We start from the raw sequence: 26719 nt of genomic DNA on the forward strand, positions 1-26719 counted from the left end.
GGGGGAGCAGTTATGTCATTCAGTCATTCGGTTTTTTGAATGGACCTTAAAATTTTAACCACGGACACTTGTGTCCATGTACGGACATGTTGCTGACCCCTGGTTATAAATAAATGATTGTATTCATTTCTGATTAACAAACCATAATATCCACTAAATAAATGCCCCAAAAGCAGAATGACTGCATATTCCCCTCCTTGCCCCCTCCCATCCCCAAGCTAACCTTCAAGAGATTATGTGCTCCCAATAACAGGTTTGTAGTCCAATGTTGCAGGCAACAAACCTTGCACAATGACTGCATTACACCTTCCAAAAGCACAAAACCATTTCTGCAATCACAGAATCAGACAAAGCATTTTTGTGAGACATTTCTCAGCATATGCTGAAAACCAATACATGCTCCTGAAAAACTTAGATCCAAGGTTCAGAAATAGTAATGTTAATGATAATGGCATTATTACAGCATTTGACTAGATTACTAAACAAGCTACACACTTAGCACTAGACATTGGAAAAGTGCTTTCAAATGGTGCAGAATCCAGAACATGTTCAGGTATTTGGTCCAGGAACACAAATTGGGAATCTGCAAAGCATATTGCTCTGATACTGTGATGGCAAGGCCTCTGTACAACACCACCTCTGACTCCTCTTCCTTTGTCTGTTTCAGATTCCTCCATATTCTACAGTATGTGAAAGACACCAGTCAGTGTTTGGAAATATGCACACAAAATCAAGAAACAGTTCAGAAGCTTCTTTCAATTTTCAAATATTCAGTGTAATGACATACATGAAGATCATAATGAAAGTTCAGAAACAGATCTTTCAGACACAGATTGCGTTTAGAGAAGTCAGAAGGAAAAGCTTGAGCTATGTTAGCATTTCCAAGATTATATTAATAATTAAACTATTTAAGTTATATTATCCATGTTTATAAAATGGCTAGTTTTTTTTACAGTTATGATACTTACTTTATATATGATGACAATGTACTATTAGTCTGGTATTTACTATAAAATTTGGCGGTAGCTCTAAATTTACTGTTGGTCCTTAACATGCTGTATTAACTACATTATAAGGAATCGGTTTAGCAATGTTCATTTTTTGATCTTTTTCTCTAGAAGCATAAGTTTCTTCTGGACCTGCATTATAACAGCAGGTGTCTATTTATATTCTATTTCTAAACCCTATGGATATGATGTTACTTTTTGTTTACAAGTCAACACTATTGATACTTTGTACTTTCAATATTTTTTCCCTATTTTGGATTTATGTCAACAGACAAAAATAGTCCAAAACAAAACAAAAAAAGTACCTTAATGTACTCTAATATGTCATTTTTCAAAAGTAAAAAATTTATTATTTATTTCATGAATATACAGAGAAGTACATTCTATACATAATACATTTCTCATTCCAAAAGAAGTAAATACAGTAAGTTTCAATAAGCTAGTAACTAATGTAGATATTTCAATTTTCCTCAAATTTTCTGTTCACCCACACCCATGCCAGATGTCCCCTCATCCCAAAAAATATGATATTGTTTTCCCCCTATGCCTTCCAAAGCTCTTGAAATTTTATATCTTTAAGCCCAACTTTAAGGTGATAACCCAATGGAGATGCCATGTTTTAATTTTCATTAATATGTGCAGTTTCACAAGAATGAATAGCTAATGACCTTCAGCTACTAGGGAACCAAACCCTCTGAAAGCTATGTAGCCCCACAAGTATGTGTCAATGTTTTCTTGTGCGCATTTCCAGCAGCTGTATGATATATGATGGTGTCTCTTAGCATAGGCATATATCTTCCTCTGCTTCTGTGCTGGGCCCAAATGTGTGCCTGTGTGGCATCCCTGATTTCCCATGCCCTATGGGAACCAGAACCAGTGTGCATGTGATTGGGATCCAGCTGCCTGTACAGACTTGTCCTGACCAGTCTCCTCAGAAATACTATGGAATGTGCTGCAGACAACGATTATATGAATGGTTTTTGCCACATTGCCAGCTAGATGGATGTGTAATAACAAGCTTTCAGCCTACCACATGCACACTCCACGACCGCCAGTCAGCTAATGAACTTGCATTTGAATTCCATTTTTCTACAATTATTGATGTTGGGGTACAGTTTCATGAGCCATGGCAGGAGTGGGTATGTGAGGTCCCTCACAGTAGCAGTTGCCACAGATAAACTATGCAGAACGATATAGTTTCTGGGGAATAAAATCCCTTCTGCCCTCTTTAAGTACAATCCTGATCTCCTCAGCAACCTGGCATTATGAATCTTTCGAATGTTTCCCATGCTTTTATTGATGAATCTGCCTCTGTGGGCCACCAGGCCTTGCAGAATGAGGGAAGAGTAACCTTTTTTTGTTCATATATTTGCCCCTGGTGGTGGGCAAAGTATTAGGATATGGTGCCCTCTACAGCTGCTGCACAGTTCAATAACCCATCCTTTTAAACCCCGCTACTATTTCTGGAACTTTTCTTATGGCAATCATCTATGGGTAAATCACAGTGTTAATTGTCTCGCAAACTTGCTGAACCACAACAGTGGACTTTCAAACCCAAAAGTTGTTATAGATCTGTTGGTAACCAGCTTCCACTGGGCAACAACAGTCCATTTCTGAAATGGTATTGCTTCTCTTAATCAAGCACTGGCATTGGACATGTGGTGCAAGTTTGTCACGCAGCTCCATGAAAGTCTGTTTCCTCATTTGGAAGTTCTAATGCTGCTGCTAGTCACCCAGGTTTTCCAAAACTGTAATCCCTCCAGACCATGCTGGTTCTCCTCTATCAGAAGTGACAATCCAGCCAAGGACATTCCATGCCAATATTGGCATTCACCATATGTATTCCCATGTGCGCTGAATGAATTGTCACTGACCCTCAAGGTCAGCTGTCTTCAATGCATCAGTTCTGCCCAAATTCCATCAAGCATCTTGCTAGTTGTTTATTCCACTGCATAACCATTTGTCCCACAATAAGAAGCAGGAAGAGAACCAGATCATCATCTCATTGTCCACGTCTTCTACTCAGTTTTGTAGGCAATAGCAGTAAGGGGCAACATGATCAGAAACTGCCACTGGCAAATGTATGAAGGTTGGGGACAGTACCAAAACCAGACTGCAAAGTGGTTCCTAGAGTGTCTCCCTGCGATGCACAGAATCCTGGGATACCACCCCGACATGGTAATGTTAACTCTCCTGTCATGGTATAAATCCCCATTCTGAACCTTAGCATCCAAAAGATAGGGTACCAGCATGAATTCCTCTAAGTTTGATTACCAGCTTAGAACCTATAGCACTGCCACCAACCAGGAATTCCAGTGCCTGGTACACTCTGGTCCCCCCAAAACCTTGCCCAGGAAACCCCAAGACCCAGACCCTCTTGATCTTACCACAAGGAAAGTAAACCCTTTCCCCCCACCGTTGCCTCTCCAGGCTTCCCTCCTGGGTTACCCTGGAAGATCACTGTGATTCAAACTCCTTGAATCACAAAACAGAGAAGAAAATCACCTTCCCCCCTCCTTCTCTTTCCCCCCCACTCTTCCTGAGAGAGAGTAATCCTGACACAGAGAGAAATTAGCCTTTCTCTCCCCTTCCCTCCTTTCTTCCCATCAATTCCTGGTGAATCCAGACCCGTCCCCTGGGGTCTCACACAGAATAAAAAAACAATCAGGTTCTTAAACAGAAAAGCTTTTAATTAAAGAGAGAAAAACAGTTAAAATTATCTTTGTAATTTAAAATGGATAGGTACAGAGTCTTTCAGCTATAGACACTGGGAATACCCTCCCAGCCTAAGTATACAAGTACAATTAAAATCCTTTCAGCCAAATACAATTGAACTCCTTCCAGCCAATACACAGTTGAAATAAAGAAACAACATAAGCCTAACTCGCCTTATCTACCTAATACTTACTATTTTGACTCTATAAGAACCTGTATCAGGAGATTGGAGAGAAACCTGGTTGCACGTCTGGTCACTCTCAGCACCCAGAGAGAACAACCACCAAAAACTAAACAGCAACAACAAAAACTTCCCTCCCTCAAGATTTGAAAGTATCCTGTCCCCTGATTGGTCCTCTGGTCAGGTGATAGCCAGGCTCACTGATCTTGTTAACCCTTTACAGTCAAAAGAGTTATAAAGTACTTCTGTTCTATGAACTCCTACTATCTGTTTATGACAACTCCATATCAACAGAAGCAGTGTGGACACAGATATACAAGTGAACACAGCATTATGCCCTTGTCGAACACACTCTGTGTGGTTAGGGAGAACATATATGCAAGCAAGTACACCATTCAGTCCTTGAGTATGTATTCCAGTAGGTAGCCTCAGTTACAACCTCATTTCTCATTCTGTAACTTTCTTTAATCCCAGTACCTATTGATTTCACAGCTGACATCTAAATGTAGCACTGGCTGCTTGGGTTCCATGCTACAACCACAGAAGACTTTAGAAGAAGGGGGGGGGAAAGCATGGCTCTTTTCACTAGCACCAAGTCATGTTACTTTTGCTTTAATCTGTTGCAATTAAGAGGCCATTCCAGCCACAATGTTTCTACTGCATAATTGTTATCTAAATACTCAAATTTAGACTGAAAAGACTGGAGACTGAAAAGAGCAGCTTCAGTAGTGGTTTAATTATAGGTCTCAACCCTTAAAGAATTAAGGGAATCATTTTGATGGGCACTTTCCCCATGCTGATTTAGTAAATGTATCACACTATGTAAGAATACTTCAGCCTAATACTGTTCTTCACAAAATACAGCAGTATTATTCATTTGATTAATTAGATTATAATTGTTTATTTTGTTTACTACCATTACAAAAAATAAGCCCTTTTAGATTGTGAAAAGTATATATCATAATGAAATGGATGAAATTAATAGATACAAACAAATTCTCTCTAGATGAAAATACTTATGATGTATTTGCCTTGACACTTTTGTTTTCTGAAAAAGGAAACTGCAGCACTGTAAAATAGTATGTATTCATACCAAGCGTGTGATTTTTTTTTAATTTTTTTTTAAGGGGCACATTTTCAACATTCATAATTATGTGGCTTAGAAAAAAGGTTTTGTTTCCCATCTAATTTTGCATATTCAGATTTTTTTTCTCCTCAGTTTGCAAGGTGCTATTTTTTATTTTTTTTTACTTGGGTAGCTGTTAGAGAAATGTTCTTTTGGTATATAGGTTTGATGGTTTTGCAGCGGAAAACTGCCAATCACTTTGATATAAATGGATAGACCCAAAAGTCATTTTGCTTAGATTCATTTACGATCATCTGATCAGAACGATTTTCAGTTTTCATTTTAAAACCAGCAATCATTTGCTACAGTTGCCACTATTTACTACAGAGATATCTAAGACAAATATACCTAGAGGTGCAAAGGGTTCCACAGACATTTATTTTGAAGGCTGAATGGTTTGGCAGCAAAAGCAATGATTTTGGCACCTCCGTGACTATTCTTAAAAGTCTTATCTAAAATACTCCATGAAATAAAGTTTTATTTTCAATCCCATCTGATTCCATAGCATATGGCTATTTGCATCGCAAACTGTAAGCACAAAATATTATAGTCTTTTGTGAAGACTGAGAAAGCATGCACAGAGCTATGATAAAATAACCCTTCTGAGTCAAGGTACATTAAGATTGCAACAAAATGGAACATATTTACTAAGAGTGAAAGTTTATACTTACATTGAACAAGTATATTGAAAAAGTATCAGAGAGCTGGTCAAAAAACTTTGATGGGATTTTTCAGTTAAAAATGCAGTTCCATGGAAAGTAAAACACTTCACAAAATCACGTAGATTTTGCGAAATTTTAATTTCAGAGGAAATACTGCAGGAGGGAGGGAGAAGTTCTGACAATGTCAAAATGTCTCTTTTTGTCTTTTGGGAATAAAACATTTTGATTGTTTTTAAAGGTGAGGGAAACAGAAGACCTTGAATGACTTGCTCAAGGCCAGAGACACAAACAGGCTTGATTCAAGAGTTCCACATGTACTCATTATACTCAAATGGCTGAAAAAATGTGAACTTAAATTGTAATTGTTTGAGTCTTCACAAATAGTAACGTACTGGTGCTTAAGTGTTAAACCTACTCTCTTTTGGATGAGGGAGCTGTATTCCAGAAAAAAAAACAAAAGGAAAAAAAAAAGTCCTGAAGCTTAGTCTTCACCTTTCTCTTATAGGGATATGTGGATTAAATTGAATGATGTGCAGTAAATAGGAGGTCAGACTAGATGATCTAATGCTCCCTTCAGCACTTAAAATCTACAAAACTATAAAAATCCGACACCCATTTTAACCTTATATACTCAAGCTGCAGAGTCTGCTTGATTAGAGATGTCTCAAACATAAAAAGAAATAAATATGGATCCTTCATCCTTTCCCAAAGATGATTTATTAAATAAATAGCACTGGACAAAACCCTTCACCCTGTTAGGCATGCCATGTGTCAGGTCATCTTTCACAGCCCAGTCTAGCTCCCTCTGAACTCCACAGGATCTGGATCAGGCTCTTGAATAATATACTGAATCCAACAGAGTGTCAATGAAAAATTCTTTTAACTACTGTATCTCCATTTCTTCTGCCAGAAGGATTTCCCAGTTTTAACGTGTGTGTGCATGTGTGCGTGTGTGTGTGTGTGAGAGAGAGATACACAAATTTATTGTGTATATGTATTCTGAATTTTGCTGTAAAAAGTCTATGCATTGTTTATGTATCTTTGTTCTAATTTTTTCTTCCACCCTTTTTGTGTCTAAAACTCAGTTATAGCTCTTTTCTTTACTGCTCCTTTGTCTTCATGACAAATAGCCTCTTATCCCTTGTTCCTTCAAACCCTTCTTAGAACCCAGTTCTTGGTGGAGCCTTTAAAAACTGATTTTACTGCCAGTATTGTCCCCACACATCATTCCATCTGAATCCTTGTCCTGTGTATTGTATTTATATTTGTTATATTGTAAAGTCTTCAAGTAAGGGACTTTTTTCTTTTGTATGTTGTCAGTTGTCATGTACATTCAAGGTTCTTATAATAGCAAACTACACCACCACCTCTGAAATATTGATCCCTCTTCAGTGTTCTGTACTGTACAATTTTTTCTGACTATTGTGAATATTAGGATTTTAAAATATTGTCTGATGTTGAGTGGTAAGTGGAAACTTGAATGGTTTTGATCTGTTGGAAGGTAACTGATTCATAAAATATCTTTCACAGATGCATGTAAGTTTGATCATTGTATAACTAAATCATACTGACGTGACAAATTTCATATGTGAAAGCAGGGATTCTCAAACTGTGGGTTGGGACCCCTCAGGGGAGTCACAAGGTTATTACCTGTGGGGTCATGAGCTGTCAGCCTCCACCTCAAACCCCACTTTGCTTCCAGCATTTATAATGGTGTTAAATATATAAAAAAGTGTTTAAAATATATTGGGGCGGGGGTCACACTCAGAAGCTTTCTATGTGAAAGGGGTCACCAGTACAAATGTTTGAGAACCACCGTGTTAAAGCTTGATTTGGCACCAGTTTGAAAGGAGAGAAAGAAAATCCTGCTGTTCATTTGATATGTTATATTTCTGAGGACAAGTAAAGCTGCTTTTAATGGCATAAGCACTAGTTGTTGCTGGTATACAATGAAAGCTGTGTCTCAGACTGTAAGGGGAGCAAAGCCAAACAGAAAATGTTGGTTACTACACATTCTCAGTTTCGTTATAGCTGTGTAGCGCATAGCAATCACACTCACTGCAGGGAAAATCCTTGACAAGGAAAGGAGTTTGCACATGAAATCATTCACCAAAAGAAAAGGTGAAAATTGACTAAATTTGATTTTTTTTTCTTGTTGCTTTTCTTTGGTTATAGGCATTTTTTTACAAAACAATTATTTTCTGCTTTTTCTTATTTCTCTAAAAGATAATAAAGGACAAGATGGACTTTTGGGGAAAAATTTTATTGGAATGAAGAGAGAGAATCTAGTATTAAGGAAACTAATATCACTAAAAATCATAGATTTTTTTCAGAGGAAAGGAGATAATGCAGTTAGTGGAAAAAGGACGAAAAGAGTATTCCTTCTTTTTGAGATCATACAGCATCCTCTGTGTAAGAGGCAGAGATTGAAGGCTCAATCCTGCATTGAGATCTGTGTGGGAAGACCCTGGGCCGGTTGGGTGAGTGGGGTTCTAAGAAGGTGCCAAGGTGTGTCGGAGTGGTTCTTTCATGTAGGAATTGGGTCCTCAGCTTAACAATTCAGAACAGAGAGAAGATGGAGGATAAGATCATGGCCCCAATGAAGTCAATGAGAGTTTTACCCTTGACTTCAGCAGAGTCAGGATCTCACCCTGAGTTTCTATGTTGGCTCCAAATTGTCTAAGATCAGAGTAATAGCACACATACCATCATTCATTGATATGACTATAAAAGTTGGAAATACATCTGTAGTAACTAGTGCACTGTTAAAGAATTTGTTTCAGGGGCCATAACTGCTTACCTTCCATTTCCCATTTTAGTATGAAGTGGCAATCCAACAGTTTGCTTTCTTACTACCTAGAACATCTTTATTTAAATCTCTACCAGCAGTTTCCTAGCAGAAGGTAAATATTATGCAAAACGCACTTGTTGGCATGCTTCAAGTTTTGAAAATTTTGACAACTTGAGTATATCTTGACTGTTTTTGTTAAAGAGCAAACATTCAGTTGTAACCAGAAATGTTTCTGTATTACAACTGAATTTGAAGTCACTTTTAATTTCTCTTAACCAGAAAGCAGCAAAATCTTGAAAGAAAGCCACAGATAAAGTCTAGCTCACTCTACCTGAGTTCTGCAGTCCTGGACCATCCCTACAATATAGGGATTGTCTACTATAGTGATGTTGAATTACCTGTTCATACAGTTAGACTCTTAGTGTTCAAACTGTCCTTGAGAAACAAACACTTTCAATGTTTTGTCTGATTGAGTGTGTGTGTAAGAGGATTCCAGTTACTGGCGCACTATAAAGAAAAGACTAATAATGAAGTATGTCATGAATATAATAAAGTTTGAGTGGAAGAATGAGAACCGAACAATTCTGACAGTAGCCTAGTTGCTTTTTTTTGCATGACATACCTAAATATTGCTTCCAATCAAATCTGTACAATCTTTTTCAGTTGCTATAGAATATAAATGACTCATTAGCTGATGGGAAGTCCTCTCATGCCATACATCTTTACTGAGGTGACTTGGCTTGTACATCATTACATATATCCAGTAAGAGATTTTGCACTTCTGAAACTGCAGTTTTCACAGAGCCCATCTCTACTGCTCTATAGAAACCAACTTCCTTAGATATGGTTGGCTTCATAATACAGTATGGTAGATGAATGTGATCTGTAGGTCTGTGAAGAGGTTAATGTTGGTCAGAGAGGCCAATTAATATACCTGGTAGCACCTGTAAAAGAGAGAAAGCCAGGCTTAATTGAGGATGAAGCCCAGCTGGAGAGGGGCTGGATGGTGATTATAAAGCCAGGAAGTTTGTAGCAGAGAGAAGCAGTAGGAAGAGAGGGTACAGTCACTCTTTGGGAGTGGAAGCAGTGAAGAGTTTGAGGGAATAGACCTTGCCTGCTAGCTGTAGGGTGTCTGGGCTGGAACCCAGAGTAGAGGAAGGGTTTTCCTACCATCAATTAACAAAGAAGGGGTACACCCCCTGGGATAAGGGATGTATATGGACTACAGAGATGAATAGAAGTCCTCTATGAGGTCATTGGACTGTGTCTTGACTGGACTCTAGTCCATCCATTCTGGTGTAACAGAAAGTGTGAATTGTCTGAAGGGTCAAGTTGAAGGAAGAGAGACAACTGCAGTGACAAAGTGATTGTGAGGAGGAGGTACCATATGGGGAAACAGCTGCTATGCCACACCTGGCTGTGAAGACTTGCTGCTGAGGTGAGTGAGCATGTTCTAAGGGAATAAGGCTGTCTGTGATTCTGCTCTATTGTAGAATTTTGCATTTGTACAAGAAAGAGAACAAGATGGCATGATAATGTGGGGAGAGTCTGACTCTAGTGTGTTCATGCTCAGTGCAACTACAGAAGAATTAAACTCTCCATAAAGAAAGCAGCAGGCCATATCAACTACTCCTATCATACACCGTAATAACTAGCTGTAGGGAGAAATGTAAGTATTAATCCCTCAAGGCACTCAGAGGCTGAAGATTCTTCATTCCTCTGTACTACCTTATGTATTATCCTCAGAGTAAAAACCATGTCATTCAGACAATCCTTCATTTGTCAGGAGTGGGCTTAAATATGCTAGAGAGGTGAGTCTATTGCAGAATGATTTTAGTTTGTTGTGGATTTGCTATTTATTGTAACATTCATTTTTACCCAGAATAAAAACCAGAATTTTCTCTCTGCTTGTTCAGATTTGTAGCTTGCTTCTCAGGGGAAAAAAATAACACTAATTAGAAGAAAAATAAAATACAATTCATCATCATCATGACCATATACACTTAGGACCTACTCCAGTCACATACATGACAGTTTTGCTCCACTACTGTCTAAGAAACAGAATGCACTAGCCAACAGAAAATCAGTCACTAAAATACCCATTCGTTTTATCCAGTTTCTGTCACAGAGGATGGAAATATTCTGTTCAAATCTGAGAATTATGCCATATTTGAATTGAAGAGGCTCACGAGTCTATCATGGAGTGATTTGCCAATTCGGCTGATTGTTTGGACAGGAAATGAAGAAGATCTGTGCTTGGGGAATTAAAATAATAGAAATCAAGCAGCAGTTACTGTACTGCAGGTAACTACACATACTAGAAAATGGTTTGGTCATATATTCAGACAGAACAAAGAGTGATTGCTAACCTCATTTGTATTAGATAAATAACGCTTTTGAGCCTATTTCTAAAAAGCTTTAGCTAGGTAGCATATTGATGATTATTTGGTCATCTTTGGGTTCATAGACCAAAATTTAATCGCATCAATACTGCCAGCACCTCATTGGGCTGTCTCTATTTGAGCATGGTGAGTCAAATTTTGCCCCCTTACATGTTACCAAAATATAGTTGAATATGTGGAATTATAAATCACTTGAAATAGCTGGTACAGACATCTCAGAATTTATACAAATTTACCCGAACAGCTGAATGGGTTTGGGGCATTTCACTTTTTGTATAGATTTCCCACCCCTCTGTAGGGAAAGTATCTGCAGGAAGAGAAGTAAAAATGTTTTAGAAATGAAAATAAACTCAGACTCTAGATAAGAAACAGAGCTGACAATTAAGGGAATTTTTTAAAAAGCTAATCAACTGAAACTGAATTATAAACTGAGTAACTCGTCAACGGTACAGAAACCTTATATAAATCATCAACAAAAAAGTTGAATGGTTCACTGTTTCCTTGTGCTTCCCCTGTATGTCTCCTTGCATCTATGTGATGTTGTATCTTATAGTTAGATTGTACAATCTTTGGGGTAGAGACCATCTTTTTTTTGTTCTGTGTGTGTACAGCATCTAGCACAATGGAGTCTCTATGATTGGGATTCCTAGTTGCTACAGCAATACAAATATGTTAGTTAACTAAAGATAAACAATAAAATGGATTGACAAATCAATATCTTGTCACTACTCCTTTACTTTTTTGTTTTCATGTTCAACAGTAACATGACCAGATCATTCCCTCCTGCATTAATAATCTGAGAGGGGGGCTCTGTGGAGGAAATTGGGATGACTCCGTCATGAAGGTTCTGCCATGCTGTCCCACTGAGAGAAGAGAGTGATGTGACATTCTGCTCTGACTCCTAGCAACCTTCACCTCAGGACCCTGGTGCCCACCAGAGAAGTGAGGGATTAATGGGGACAAACTGACTAGTATAGACCCCATACCCTGGGCCTATACACTCCACTCACTCTTTCCTCCTTCTCCAAGCATAGACAAGCCTCTACTGTGTTGGTGGGGAGTGAGGGCAGTGGTGGCACTAGGTATAAGTAAACTAAGCAATTACCCTCAAGCACCTCAAGGAGGCCCCAATTTAGTATCACCTCAAAAATACCATTCATTGTATTTAACCTGGACTTTGACACATATATTTGTGTGTGTGTGTGTGAGAGAGAGAGCTTTGTGGAAATAATGCAATTAATATTTTTAAGAGGCAATAGAGGACCCAATGGGCTAGCACAGTTTCTGAGTGAGGGGAGGGGGACCCTACTGATATTTAGAATGTAATCTCTTTGAGGCAGGGGCCAAATCAGGCTTTCTTCTGTGAAGCACCTAGTACCATATTTGGTTGCTATAATACTAACAATAGTTAATGAACAAGTGCTCTTATAATAGGATATTAGATTGAGTTGCTTAAATGTAGGTATTTGATTTAATAGGTGTATTAAATCTTTTTATGTTCAAACTGACCATTAATATCCCAAATTTTGAATATTGTTGCTTAATTGTGACTGTTCAAAAAAGTCACATTAATGTCTGTCTTCTGACTGGATATGCTTTTTATTTTTTAAACACTTTCTTTGCAAATGATGAATTTCACTTTGAAACTTGATTTCCATAAAGATTTGCTTAAAGATGCCTTGAGTTAGTCAAGATTCCTCTTCTACATTTTAATTTGAGTCATTCTTTCTTGCTTTAATTATCACTTACTTACTTTCCCCAGCTTTAGATTTATGTTCACTTACTTTCAATACACTCCAAGCCTCAGTAACCACTACATAAGTATTGAATATATGACAACTGCAAGAAATAAGTCTCTTATTCTTGGTTTTCCTTTGTTCTATACAGAAAAAACTTTTATTTGATTTGGCAATATTAAATGTGTACTTTGTGAGTGGTTTAAAATGCAATGTGTGTGACTTGAACAGATAGTAAATTATCCACTGAAAAGACTCGCTTGGAGACATTTGATCTCTTCAGCAACAAAAACCAGAGCCAAAACACAGCTGAATGAATGGAAAATGGCACCCGAGGAACTTAACTTTAAGTTTTGATCATATTATAATTCATCAAAAATAAAAATAGGCATGTCATGTACTAGAGTTACCTACCTCAGTGGTTAGTCACTTAACTGAGAAGGAGAATAAAAGGAAAGTGGATAATGATTCCAAACAAAGTTCATAAAAATACTTGCCCTAGTAGACTGGTGTTATATATTTTGTGGGGTACCCCCTCCACACACATGTGATAGATGATGTTTGCCCTTGTCAAACATAACAGTGAAATGCCTATCAGTGCTAAGAATAGGGATTTTTTGCTACATCTCTGGTTTGAGCTAATGGTGGATTCCCATCCTAGGCAGACATATGCTTATTGTCATCTGAGCTAGCACTCTAAAAATAGTAGTGTCATTGTGGTAGCATAGGCAGAGGTAGTAGCAGCATGTGCTAACTGCCCCAATATAAATGCACTTGAACCTGTGAGTACATACTCATGAGCGGCTAGTCCATGCTGTCATGACTGCTACCACCACTATATTACTATTTTTAGTATGCTACCTCAGATGAGCTACAACAGGTAACTCTCTGTGAGAGATGGGAATCTCACCCCTCACTTATAGTGCAGACATACACTGTTAATGCCTGTAATAAAAACAGAATTAAAGATATTTCTGAATCCTAAGGCAGAAGAGTGGCTTGGGAAATTACCAAGCCCTTGGATTTCTCTAGAAACATTAGGAGTATCATTAACTATCGTTAGGTGACTCTCTCAAACCAATAAGAATCTGAGAAAGGGTGAAGTAAATGTTTACTCCACTAGCATCACACTTACTGCCATGGCACCATGAGTAACAGACCTGGAACTGGAGGTAGTCTTTGGAATCTGATATATATTGTTCTCAGCCAACTTGTTGATCATAACTTTCCAATATCCCAACTGGCGAGATGGTAACAAAGTTGCACTTGAAGTGAGGATTAAGAAATATGGCTGTAAGGTAACTTGGATGCTCAAAGCACTTATCATAGTGTTAGTAGATTCAGATCTATGATGCCTACTGGCAGAAGAGCAGTATTTGCTTTACACTATGAATCTTTTTGAAGAATTAGTTTCTGATAGGATTCTGCTAAGGGGGACAGATTTTCAGTAGATCACTTATCATCCTACTTCGTATCTACTTCATTATCAGAAGCTAAGCCTACTATCTGAGGACACAAAAGATTTGGTCTGTCTCTTGTGCCTCATTGGATAACATCTAAGAATTCTTACACTATTGATATTTTTCTTGTATCCTCTTTCTTTCTGCCACACTCCACCCTTTCAATCTCCTTTACCTCAAATAGCAGATATTCTGCTTCTGTGTTTGAGAGCTTTCAGTTTAAAAGTAAGCTGGGACAAATTCCTCTCCTTAGTACCAAATTGGAATATTTGAACCCCTTCTGTGCTGAGTTTTGGTAGATTTAGTACATAAAATACTTGCCGAGGAGGCATACATGTCAATACTGTACTAAATATGTTCTAGAGATTTTTGTGTGTGTGTGTTTGGTCATGATCAAATGCTCTCTTCTGGCCTTTGATATTTATAAACTAGAAAAATCTCTTGTGTAAGGAGTAGGGAAGCAAACTGAGGATTTTAAGGCAGGATGCCACTTCTGAAAACTGAGCTTTTCCTAAAGCTCAAAGCCGCAGAGTGTTACTTATCAGGTGTGAAGATCTTAGCAGGATCCAGGTGTCCAGAAATAGAAGTAGAGAAAACAAGCAAGGTGGGCTTACGTCATATTTTCTCTCCCATGACACACTTTATAGAAGAATCTCTGCCATTGTATGTATAAAGTCTTCTGTATTTTTTTTAATTAGCTAAACTTGGAATTAAGTTTTAAAGACATTTAGAAGACACAAGTTTTATACAGGTTAGGATGTCGCCCCCCTGCCCCCATGCCTCCAGCCCCATGCTCATCTGAATGTTGCAACTCTCAGGGGAACTTGTCCAGTGCTATCCCTACTAAGCATGTCATTCTCTGAATTGTGTATAGACTGTGAATCAAATAAATCCCTGGTCTAACTGTACTGGTAACATCAGCGAAGTTACATCAGGGGTGACTCTGGCCTAGTGTTGCTCTATGCAGACCAGAGAGCAGCCTAGTCTCAAACTGTCCTCTCGAATATTATTTTGCAGTCTGGTATATACTACTAGGTTTTTGGTTCATAGCCAACATGCTGATGCAGCTGTATGTCTCATGATTTCACTCATCTTCCCATCATATGATAACCTCTTCTCTTAAAACAATGCACCAACAATGAAGGCCAAAAAATAGTTATTGCATTAGAAAAGAATTCATGCATAATTAATAGTTCTATTTTAATGCTTCTGTTGGTATCAAACCAAAAATGGCAGTGTATTCACTATTGCATTGTATTAACCTTTCTTTATATGGTGACGGTCTGCAGCATAATGCTAAATATAGTAACAACCTAGTTGCTTTTGTCAGAACCTTATTGTTGGTGTGGTTTTTTGATCCTCAGATTGTATACTTTCTCTGTAAAACAAAACAATGTCAAAAAAGATACAGATGTAGAGGAAAAAACATCCACCATTTAGTGCTCCTGAGCTGTACCCTTTCTAAGATCCCGATGTTTATCAGCCCTTGAATAGGTAGATGTGTGTGCTGAATGCAAGACCAGGAAAGAGGATGCTAGCCCTGCATCTTGCTAAGGTTTTTGCTTTTAGATGAGAAGGTCCCAGTTAGAACCACTTCTGAGGGAAGGGTGGTGAAATGCAAGACAATGTTCTGTCCTCAGCTCTTTTGCAGACTGCACAATGGATGTGTATACATGTCCAGTTGGAGGTGTAAATTCTCACTCAAGGAGACATACCTGCTCTAGCTCCAACCGAACTAGCATACTACAAAGACAATGTAGCTGTGGCAGTCTGAGTCATGGAAGGATTCAGCCCTCTGTCAATTAAAGCTGGTTAGAGATAACCTGGCCCCAACTGGAGGAGCAGAGACAACTGCCCCCTAATTAGCCTAGGAGTGTATAAAAGCCTCAGGGGAAGGAACCTTGGGGAAGAGCAGAAAGAAAGGGAAAAGACAGGGAGTGAAAGCAGGGAGCTTGCCTTCCCCGCCTGCCTGCCTGCCGATGGTGAAGGGTCAACAGTACATGGTGAAATGGTGGTGGTGGTGGGGGAAAAGCTTGTAAATAAATTGCACCTTGGGTGACTTTGTGGACCTAGTAGAGGCAGGAGTCAAGGGGGCCCTGCCGTGGCCTACTATAGGCCCCTTTAAGGACTGTAGAGCCAAAGAGTTACCTACTATGTGGAGGCAGCTCCATAACAGGTCAGCTTGGGCACAAGAATACATCTTTCTCCCGCTCTTCCCCCGCAGGGGCAGGTGACTAGAAAAGAAGGGGACTATTTATGCCCATGTCTGTGCAGTCAGGAATGGATAGAGGCTGACTTAAAGATCCACTTGGATGCTTTGGAAAGAGCAGATTTGGGGATATTTTACCGAGGCAGTTGATGGGTCCAGAAATGGTCATCCACCTGGATACAAAAAAGGGATAGTGCAGGATATAACACTTCCAATTCTCACCCCCCACCCCCTGCCCCACCGTTTGGTGGCAGTGATTGTTTGGGTAAGAGTTTGCTAACAAAGAGTGAGTTTCTGGTGTTACTATCTCCAGGCCTCAAGATCACAAGTAACAAGCTTGGTGAGGGCATTTGTACTAGCTTCAGTAGCTGGCACCAGGAGCCAGCAAGGAACTTCAACAGATGCCACTAGCACAATGGAACTTTGGTATATGGTGGTTGTCAGTATACTGCAGAGACCAATGGCTCTGCAAATGTTTTGGAGCTATGAGAGAAGCTTTTTAATGATTTTGTGCCACTTCAGGAGCTGGAAGGCCTGTCACCAATATAGCTGACTTCAGAGGACTGGATGCTGCAGTACATGCAGGGGCGGCTCCAGGCCCTAGCATGCCAAGCGCGTGCTTGGGGTGGCAAGCCACGGGGGGTGCTCTGAGGGTCGCCGGGAGGGCGGCAGGCAGGCAGCCTTTGGCAGTGTACCTGCAGAGGGTCTGCTGGTCTTACGGCTTCGTTGGAGCCGCGGGACTGGTGACCGGCAGAGCGCCCCCTGCGGCATGCCGCCATGCTTGGGGCGGAGAAATGTCTAGAGCCGCCCCTGAGTACATGATATTACCAATGCAGCAACTGACATAATCAGCCATGTCCAGTTGCCTATTGGGCCTTATGTTTGTCAGTAGGCTGAAGAGTTACCCAGATCCTTGTAGTGGGTTTTTAGTTGAGAGGTTTCTAGTGAGTTGGTCTCAAAGCACAGGCTCTAAGGAGGATACATGTTGTTCCATCACTGTTAATGCACTTAGGGATCTGGTGCAAACCCTGGATCCCATATGTCATTGTAGACAAGAGGTAGCCTTGTTCAGGGCAGCATTCCTGCTGTTTGAATCTTTTTTAGGATCAGCAAACCAGTACTTCTGAAAGGGATTTGCCCCTCCCAATATATATCCTACAGTTCCAATTGTTGGTATTAACCTTCAGAAGAGCAAAAATGGCTCAAGGAGACCAGGATGAATCCATTATTTGACAGGAGGGCAGCAAGCCTGGGATTTGCTCTTTGGAGGCTATGAAGTCCTATATGCCAACACGGCTTATCCCTCCCTGCTCAGGAGTACCCTCACAACATACCAGTTTTTTACAGTGTTAAAACTGGTACTGACCAATTTGGGGCTTTCAGCACACAAATTTGGTTCCTAGTCCTTCAGGATTGGAGTGGCAACAGTATTGGCCAAGCCAAGTCTGGAGGCAAGGGCAATTCAGCATTTGGATGTTGGCATTCTGGGCATACAGAATGTACATGAGACGCCAAGTGAGGAATCAATGTTAATTTTCCTTTGTTTCCCCGTGCTTGCAGATGGTGGTGTGGATCTGCAGGCCTGGCATTGTTTTCAGGGTGCATAGGTGGGCTTCAAGATGTCTGCAGGTTTGGGTCTTGGTGGTGAAGCTGTCCTGAGTTGGTATTGGAGGGATGTGTTATGGAACCAGCTGATCCCCTTTTGCACTCCTCAGTGCCCTGTGAATAAGCATCAGATATGATTGTGGTTCATCACTGACGGTGGTGGAGAAATGATTTGCGAATGTGTAAAGGAGTGGACTTAATGCTGAGCTACGAAGGACAAAGTTCCAGGATCTGCCCTTGGAGAGAGAAATTACTTGGTTGGACATGTTTCAATGCAGACTAGGATGGAGCTGGCAAATGACCCACCCCAGCCCTCAAGGTTGCGGTGTACACTAAAGGGGAGATGGCCAAATTCACAGGTGGCATAAGGTGGTTGATAACTTCTCATCCAGACATAGCATACAGGCACCAGAGTTATTCAGGGAGGACGAGAGTAACAGAGGTAATATCTCTTGGCCAATATTAAAGAAAGCACCAGCAAATGCCTGGGAACCTGGCTAGGTAGCTGGGGTGGCAAGCAAGCTAATTTTTGAGGCCTCCTTGTGGCAGATTACTATAGGATGGTTTTCTCACTACCTGATGAACCTCACTGCCTGGCCAGTTCAGATGGTTTCACAGTCACAAACACACCAGGCTGTTTAACTTCACCAAGATGTGTACTTATTTCCTTCTTGCATAGTAAGACCATGCAATGCTGGCTTACAGCAAGGTTAGGGTTCTCTGCAGCCCTCAGTTCAGGCTCACAATCTGAGCTTCCTTGTTTGCTTCCCTTATATTCTCGCTAGTTACCTTATTAGCCCAGTGATTGTGAGCAACTATGTGACAATCCCCCACCAGAAAGTATATTATTGCCCTCAGCTAGACATGGAACTCTCTCCAGCTTGCAGCAAAGTCCAGTACAGGTGCTCTGTGAGAAATGGATATGGCGATCAGATAAAGTGGAGTAGGAAAGGATTTAAAAGAGGTTTTTTTTTGTTTTTTGTTTTGTTTGTTTTTTTAAAGGAGTAGAAAGTGGGGGTCCTATGACTGGTAGGGTAGGAGGTAAACCCACCTCCTTTATAGCCCCCTCCCCTCATGGGGCAGGAGCAGGGGTGAGATCCCAGTGGTGAGTTGCCTTGGATCACAAGGGGTAAGGGAGAGGGCTGCCAGCAGCCCCTCCTCCCAATTTTGGGTTGATCTTCACTGTACAAAATTTATCTGCTGGATACTCCCCAGAATAAAGTTGTGACCTAATGAAACCACATCTACTGTCTCCTGTCCTTTTGACATAGCTGGACAATATGTAGCATAACTCCTGGTTTTTGTAAGACAATACCATTAGTGTACTGGCCATATATTGTGTATCACTTATCAGATGGTGTTCTTAACACCTTCCTAATGGATACTGTAGAGTGTACACAGGTCTTACCTTCACTCTGGCCATATACTAACCATGATGTTAATACGAAGATATGCACAATAATGAAATGCTACCAACTTTGAATTCTATTTATTGTACTTTTAGGGATGTGTTCACGTGCTTAGGAATATTTCATCTTCCACCAGTAATTACCAGTTTGGTAGCTTGCTACCAGGAATCTGACCTTAAATAAACATTTTTTCTTTAAAGCACTTATTTATTAATAACATTACTATAATTAAATTACTCCTTTATTACTAGTTAATACCCAATTTTTGGAATAAGTAGAAAAAAATAAGGCCCTGATCCATGTGGGTGGGCCACTGTGGAGTTCTGTCCAGTAGTAAGCATTTGTCTATACGAACACAAATGAAAGTCGGGATCACATGTGCTTTCATTCTTTTGTGTTCATTTGCTCTCAGAATTAAGAAATCGAGACTTTAGTTCTTGGCAATGCACACTTTTTTGCATTGATGCACAGTAATCTGAAGAACAGATTTTGCCAATTAGTTGACTTCAAATCTAGATGTAAAGCATTTACAAAGCTCTCCCTCTTGACTTTCTCACAGAGATTCTCCCGTGCTCTTCTGGCAGTCTCATTAGTGTTCTGCCTGCTTCTCTGTTCTCTGGCTTCTGCTCACAGACACACACCCCTCCACCAAAGAACACTCACTCCACTATATTTGCATGCTGTTCTCATTTAACCCCCTTCCCCACATAGCTCAGCTTCTGTCCAGACTTGCATGTGGTCTGTTGCTTTTTGGGTGGGGATCCTATTGTTTTAGCTATCTTGCTTCTAAAAGGAGCTTAACAGCTTTTTATAATTATCCTGACTGAAGAGGGACCTATCATGCCCACCAGCTTTCATGAGGTTTTACCTCCCTCATCATAATGGTACAAAAAGTTTGACTCAACTGTTATCAAATTACAAGATTTGAACAAAAAAGATCCAGTACTCTAAAATCTAAGTTTAGTCTCTGCAAAAAAAACAATAGGCAATCCCTTATTTTAAACACTGGACACATTTATTATTCCCATTTCAAATTACCCAAAATTATTTGCATCTTACTTACATACTTGACCTTTTAAAAGAAAAATTCTTTTTGTAAAAACAAACTAGAATTATATGTGATTAAGGGCCTGCATCGTAATAAACCAGTAGGGAAGGCATTTGAAGTGAAATGTGGCTATGTACTGACATATCTGAGAAATAAGTGTCTGCAAGCTTTTATGCATTGTTTCTAATGCCTCTTTTACTCCTTTCTGGTGGTTTTCATCATTTATATATAAAGTACATAGTTTGTCTCTTACCATTTTAATTAAACTTTAATTCTGTTTTCATTCTTATGAAAGTTGAAGTTACTGAAGAGTAAGGAGCTATATAGAAGACTCTTGGATAGTCATATGATAGAACAACACTGCAATACATCTGAAAGGTCATATTGAAATGCTGCATTTTTCAAATTAACAAAAATAAAACCATCTATATTACAATCCAATACCAAATAAGTGATAGTCTTCTGCATGTCTAGGAATATGGTGTGAACGCTGAACAGATCATCTTTGCTAATCTAAGTGTGTGGATTGGCAGAAACACAGTTGTGAATGTAACAATCTCGGGGTTCATTAAATAACAAACCAGTGAATGAAAAAGGAATAAAACAGACTGGAGAGCTTCTGTAGTGAGCTGCTGCACACAGCCAATCCCCACCTCCGGGGCACATCTCCAAATTCCTATGTTCATAATACTGTCCCTTATTACAGAATCGTAGAATATCAGAATTGGAAGGGACCTCAGGACGTCATCTAGTCCAATCCCCTGCTCAAAGCAGGACCAATCCCCAACTAAATCATCCGCCAGGGCTTCGTCAAGCCTGAGCTTAAAATCTCTAATCACTTCCCTAGGTAACCCATTCCAGTGCTTCACCACCCTCCTAGTGAAAACGTTTTTTCCTAATATCCAACCTAAACCTCCCCCACTGCAACTTGAGACCATTATTCTTTATTCTATCATCCAGTACCACTGAGAAAAGTCTAGATCTAGCCTCTTTAGAACCCCTTTTCAGGTAGTTGAAAGCAGACCCCCTCATTATTTTCTTCTGAAGACTAAATAACCCAAGTTCCCTCAGCCTCTCTTCATAAGTCCTGTGCTCCAGCCCCCTAATAATTTTTGTTGCCTTCCACTGGACTCTTTCTAATTTTTCCACATCCTTCTTGTAGTGTGGAGCCCAAAACTGGACACAGTACTCCAGATGAGGCTCCCTTGTTGCAAATAGAGGGAACGATCATGTCCCTTAATCTACTGGCAATGCCCCTACTTATACAGCCCAAAATGCTGTTAGCCTTCTTGTGCGATAAGGGCACACTGTTACTCTATCCAGCTTCTCATCCACTGTATCCTAGGTCCTTTTCTGCGAGAACTGATGCCTAGCCACCTTGGTCCTGGTCTGTTAGCAGTGCATGGGTCTTCCATCCTAGTGCAGGACTCTTGCACTTGTTCTTGTTAACTTCATCAGATTTCTTTTGCCCATCCTCTAATTTGTCTAGTCCCTCTGTATCTATCCTACCATCCAGTGTGTCTACCACTTCTCCAAGTTTAGTGCCATCTGCAACTTGCTGAGGGTGCAATCCTGCTATCCTCCAGTCATTAATAAGATATTGAATAAAACCAGCCCAGGACTGACCCTTGGGCACTCCACTTGATACCAGCTGCTAACTTAGACATGGAGCCATTAATCACTACCAGCTGAGCCTGATGATCTAGCCAGCTTTCTATCCACCTTGTAGTCCATTCATCCAGCCCATACTTTCTGAGCATTGGCATGAAACCCAGGGTTGTGAGTTTAATCCTTGAGGGGGCCATTTAGGGATCTGGAGCAAAACTGTCTGGGGATGGTCCTGTTTTGAGCAGGGGGGTGGACTAGATGACTTCCTGAGGTCCCTTCCAATCCTGATATTCTATGAACTTGCTGGCAAGAATACTGTGGGAGACCATATCAAAAGCTTTGCTAAAGTCAAGGAATAATACATCCATTGCTTTCTCCTCATCCACAGAGCCAGTTATCTCTTCATAGAAGGCAATTAGGTTAGTCAGGCATGACTTGCCCTTGGTGAATCCATGCTGACTGTTCTTGATCACTTTCCTCTTCTCGAAGTGCTTCAATATTGATTTCTTGAGGACCTGCTCCATGATTTTTCAAGGGACTGAGATGAGGCTGACTGGCCTGTAGTTCTCCGGATCCTCTCCTTTCTTTTTTTAAAGATGAGCACTACATTAACCTTTTCCCAATTAGCCTCCCCCAATCACCATGAGTTTTCAAAGATAATGGCCAATGGATCTGCAATCACATCCACCAATTCCTTTAGCACCCTCAGATGCAGTGCATCTGGCCCCATCGACTTGTGCTCATCCAGGTTTTCTAAATAGTCCTGAACCACTTCTTTCTCCACAGAGGGCTGGTCACTTCCTCCCCATTCTGTGCTGCCTAGTGCAGTAGTCTGGGAGCTGACTTTGTTTATGAAGATGGAGGCAAAAAATACATTGAGTACATTAGCTTTTTCTATATCCTCTGTCACTAGGTTGCCTCCCTCATTCAGTAATGGGCCCACACTTTCCTTGGCTGCCTTCTTGTTGCTAAAGTACCTGGAGTGTGTCTCTATTATAATTTTCTACAAACATAGCTCTACAATGGGTTTCATTTGCCCTGCAGGGACTGAGGACACAATTTGGCTAATGTCAAGTCTAATATCTGTTTCATACTGGATGTATCTCCAAGGGGAGTCTGCACTGCTGGTCTAATAGGTCTCTTCCATTTATGTTTGATATGATCCTTGATTCTCAGTCATACTTCATATTAAGGTTCTATTTATAGTTTTTAAAAGGTTAAACGATTAATTGATTTAATAAATACTTAATCATGTGTTAGAGTCCATCCTGTTAACAAGTTTCATAGAAACATCTGATAACCATCTACATCTTCTATTCTGTACTTATAATCATCTATACACATTCTGCCTGTTAACTTTTTATAAACTATATATACATGGAATCTTAATGGTGTTTTATATTCTGCTAGCCTATGAGTTGAAGTTCTTGGGGCAATTCCCCATTAGGTCCAGTCTGCACTGGCATGTATGGATGGTGGGGCTACTTAGGGTTTCATGATTCCGAGCCACCTACCTTTGGTGCAAATTAGGACTACATAGGGGAAGTTCTAATGTATAACACTGGCGCCTGGCTCTTTTTCTATTGCTCTCCTTAATAGGTAGGGAACTGTTTTCCATCCCATGAGAATCTTTGAGGTTTGAAAAATTGTCTTATGCTAAATCAGGATGAAAGTGAAAAATCTCAGTGTTTTGCAGATTGATAATCCAAAATAATAGTAATAATAATAAGGAACAAGTCAGGTGAAACATTGTTTCAATCACTTTGAAATATTTAATTTTTGACCTTTTGGTGCCATTCTGAGAAGTTTGAAACCTTTTTAACACTTCTTTTATTGAAGTGAAAGATGTGTCAAAACAGACAATTTCCTGCAAACAGTTTAGTTTTAGATGATTCAGTATTTGCTGACTGGGGGGGAGAGGGGAGGAAATGTATTGTTGAAAATTCTCAACTAGCTTTGTTGTCTTAACATTTCATAGTGGATGCACCCCCTCCTTATACCAAGCATGGGGGACAGTTGGCATAGGATGTGGCAGAGTCAGTGTCACCAGGTTTGTTCCTCTGCACAGGTGGAACTCTGTACTGGCCTTCTCCAGCTTCTTTAGAGCAACTTTCCACCACTTATGGAGTACAAAATAGCCTTAGTGGACTAGAGAATCCAGCCCTTTAAATTATATTATAGAAATGGAAATACAGCCCCCATCTCAGTGTTTTCCAGGCAGCCTACTAGGTAAATACTTATGCTAGGTAATCTGAGACATTTGAAGGCCTGCTGTGCCAAATAGGGATGGCAGAACCCAGGAAATGGTGTGAGGCTCTAAACATGGAGTTTGTTTAATTCATTTTCACTTGGCCCGAGCCATACAAGGCTAAACATTGCATTAATTACCCTTTAGATGTGTGTGAAATTTATAGTAAGAGAAATTTCATCTAGATTTAATGCTTTTTATGTTTTTACTTGAAGTGAACACATGATTTTTCACAAGGTTCTCTGGAGTAAGATCTTTCATGTAGCTCTCACCTTAAATTGTACTGGAAATTTGTACAGAGCTAAGAGAATCTCACTTTCTATTCAATTGTCGCTTTCATGAAAAATCTGAGGCCAATTAACAATACAGTACACAGAATAAAAGCAAAAGAACGTTCAGGTAAAAGAAACTGTGCTCATTTGTGGAGTGACTGGTGTGTTAGAGACTGGGGTGTGAGCAGTCAGGACTAGTCATCCCAGCAGAAGCTGGGCACTGATCTAATCTCAGGGGCAGGTCTACAGTCAGGAACCAGTGGCCATGCCAGTAGTCAAAACTGGGACCAGGAGCCAATAGCCATGCAAAGAGTCAGAGCCAGAGTAAAGAACCAGCATCAGAGTGAGAGAGCTAAATCCAAGAGAGGCTGAGGTAGTAAGGAGGATCACATCTGGAGCAGAGAACCCATTGAGCAGTCAGAGAGCTGCTGCTGCTGCTGGACTGAAAGCCAGCCAGCTGCCCTTCCTGATCAATCAGGTGGGGGCAGTCAATCAGGTAGCCTGCTGAAGACCAGCTGTGCTTGGTAGGTCACAAGGAGACTGACTGGGGCAGGTGCTGAACTCTGACAGTTTGCAACACTGCATCTAGCTTTGATTTGAAATGGATCAATATTTTTGAGCAGACTAGGAAGCAGTCTACAAGGTTCAAAGCAAAAGGAAAAAAGGGTGTTGAAAGGAGCTGGCAAAGAGAAAGGAATGTTATGGTGGCTGAGTTTGCAGTAAGGTATAAACATTTGTCTTTGTTTCACTTTCATACTTATTTTTGGCCTGGGGCCTTGTTTTCTACCTTGAATATTTTATGGGTTTAGTTTTGATAAGTGTCTGCTGAATCTTACTGTACTGTTTATAGGCAGTATCAGAAAAAAAACAAGCCTTCCCTCCCCCACCCGTTTTAATATAGGGTAGCTTAAAATAGCACAAAATGAGCAATTGGGGGGAAGGAAATAACAGAAGTCCTCAATATACTTCTCCAGAAAGGTTTAAGTTCACAGATTCATAAGTGGGTACTGCAAGTAAAAATAGGGGTGGGAAGGGGAATAAAGGAAGAAATAGTTATAACTGATATTAATATTGTATGGTTGGCCACTGGACAATAGACACAAGTATGTAAACATGGGAAAAATGAATTTCTACTTAAAGCTAAAAAAACCCTATAGAATATTGTGGCCAAGTTGCTGAATGAAAATCAAGTCTATTCATTGCCATTCACTAGGGGAATGAAATGTAAGTTTCTGAAGCATGATTATTAGGGAAGAGAGAGCTGCTCAATATTTTGGACTCAATTTCCCCCCCCACACACATTGGAAAAATACCATTTTTTACAAGACTCCTTGATTTTTTTTATATGGAACTTTGAAGCAAAAAAAATCATTTAATTCAGCTTCAAATTAAAAACTGTTTTTTGAAAAATATTTTCAAATTATTCCCCCCCCCTCCATTTTCTCTTATGGTTATAAGAGACTGGATGCTCTTTAAGGGGGTTATTCACTTTTTCCTTTTCCTATTACCTTTTCTAAACTTCTCCCATTTTGGAAAAGTTACATAGTATCCAAGTTAGAGTTTCACTTTCTTTTTGCAGTTCTGTAACTTTTCCAAAGTTTGGACAGTGGGGGAAAAAAAAGAGGGAGGGAGAAAGGAAAAGATGAGTATGAAGCAAACACAATTCATTCAGTTCAATGTAGGGGAAATAAATGAGGAGGGGGGAGAAAAATGAAAATTCGAAATGTTGGAAAGATCCCTCTTCAGAAAACAGATTCAATGAATATCTCAACCCCCCCCAAACCCCAAACAAACAAACAAAAAACCCCTCCATTGAAAAAATTGAATGAAAACTTTTGCTCTTGGTTTTTTGCAGAAAAAAGTAAAGTCTTTCTAGATGATAAAACGGTTCTCTTTTCAGCTACTTTGTATTCATATACTTACTTTTAACCCAGAGGTAACATTTCTCCTTTTAATAAATTAGTGGCCTGAGCTCCAATATGCAAATCTAGGTTTGGATTATGAACACTATGGATTGGTTTGGAACTAGTCACTCAGAAGGGTTTGAAGAGGGAAGGAGGGGATACTGAACAATTTGTCTGCTCCTCTCTCTTTCTTCATTTCTGTGATTACCTGAACTACTAGAATTTTAGAGAAATTGTGTGTAGTTTCAAATCCCAGTTTCATATAGATTCTACCATTCTAAAAAAAGTTCCAACAAAAATGGACTCTGATTTACTAAATGTGGTCATTTTAATAAT

Source organism: Chelonoidis abingdonii, chromosome 2 (assembly GCF_003597395.2).
Source record: "Chelonoidis abingdonii isolate Lonesome George chromosome 2, CheloAbing_2.0, whole genome shotgun sequence".
NCBI classification, from domain to species: Eukaryota; Metazoa; Chordata; order Testudines; family Testudinidae; genus Chelonoidis; species Chelonoidis abingdonii.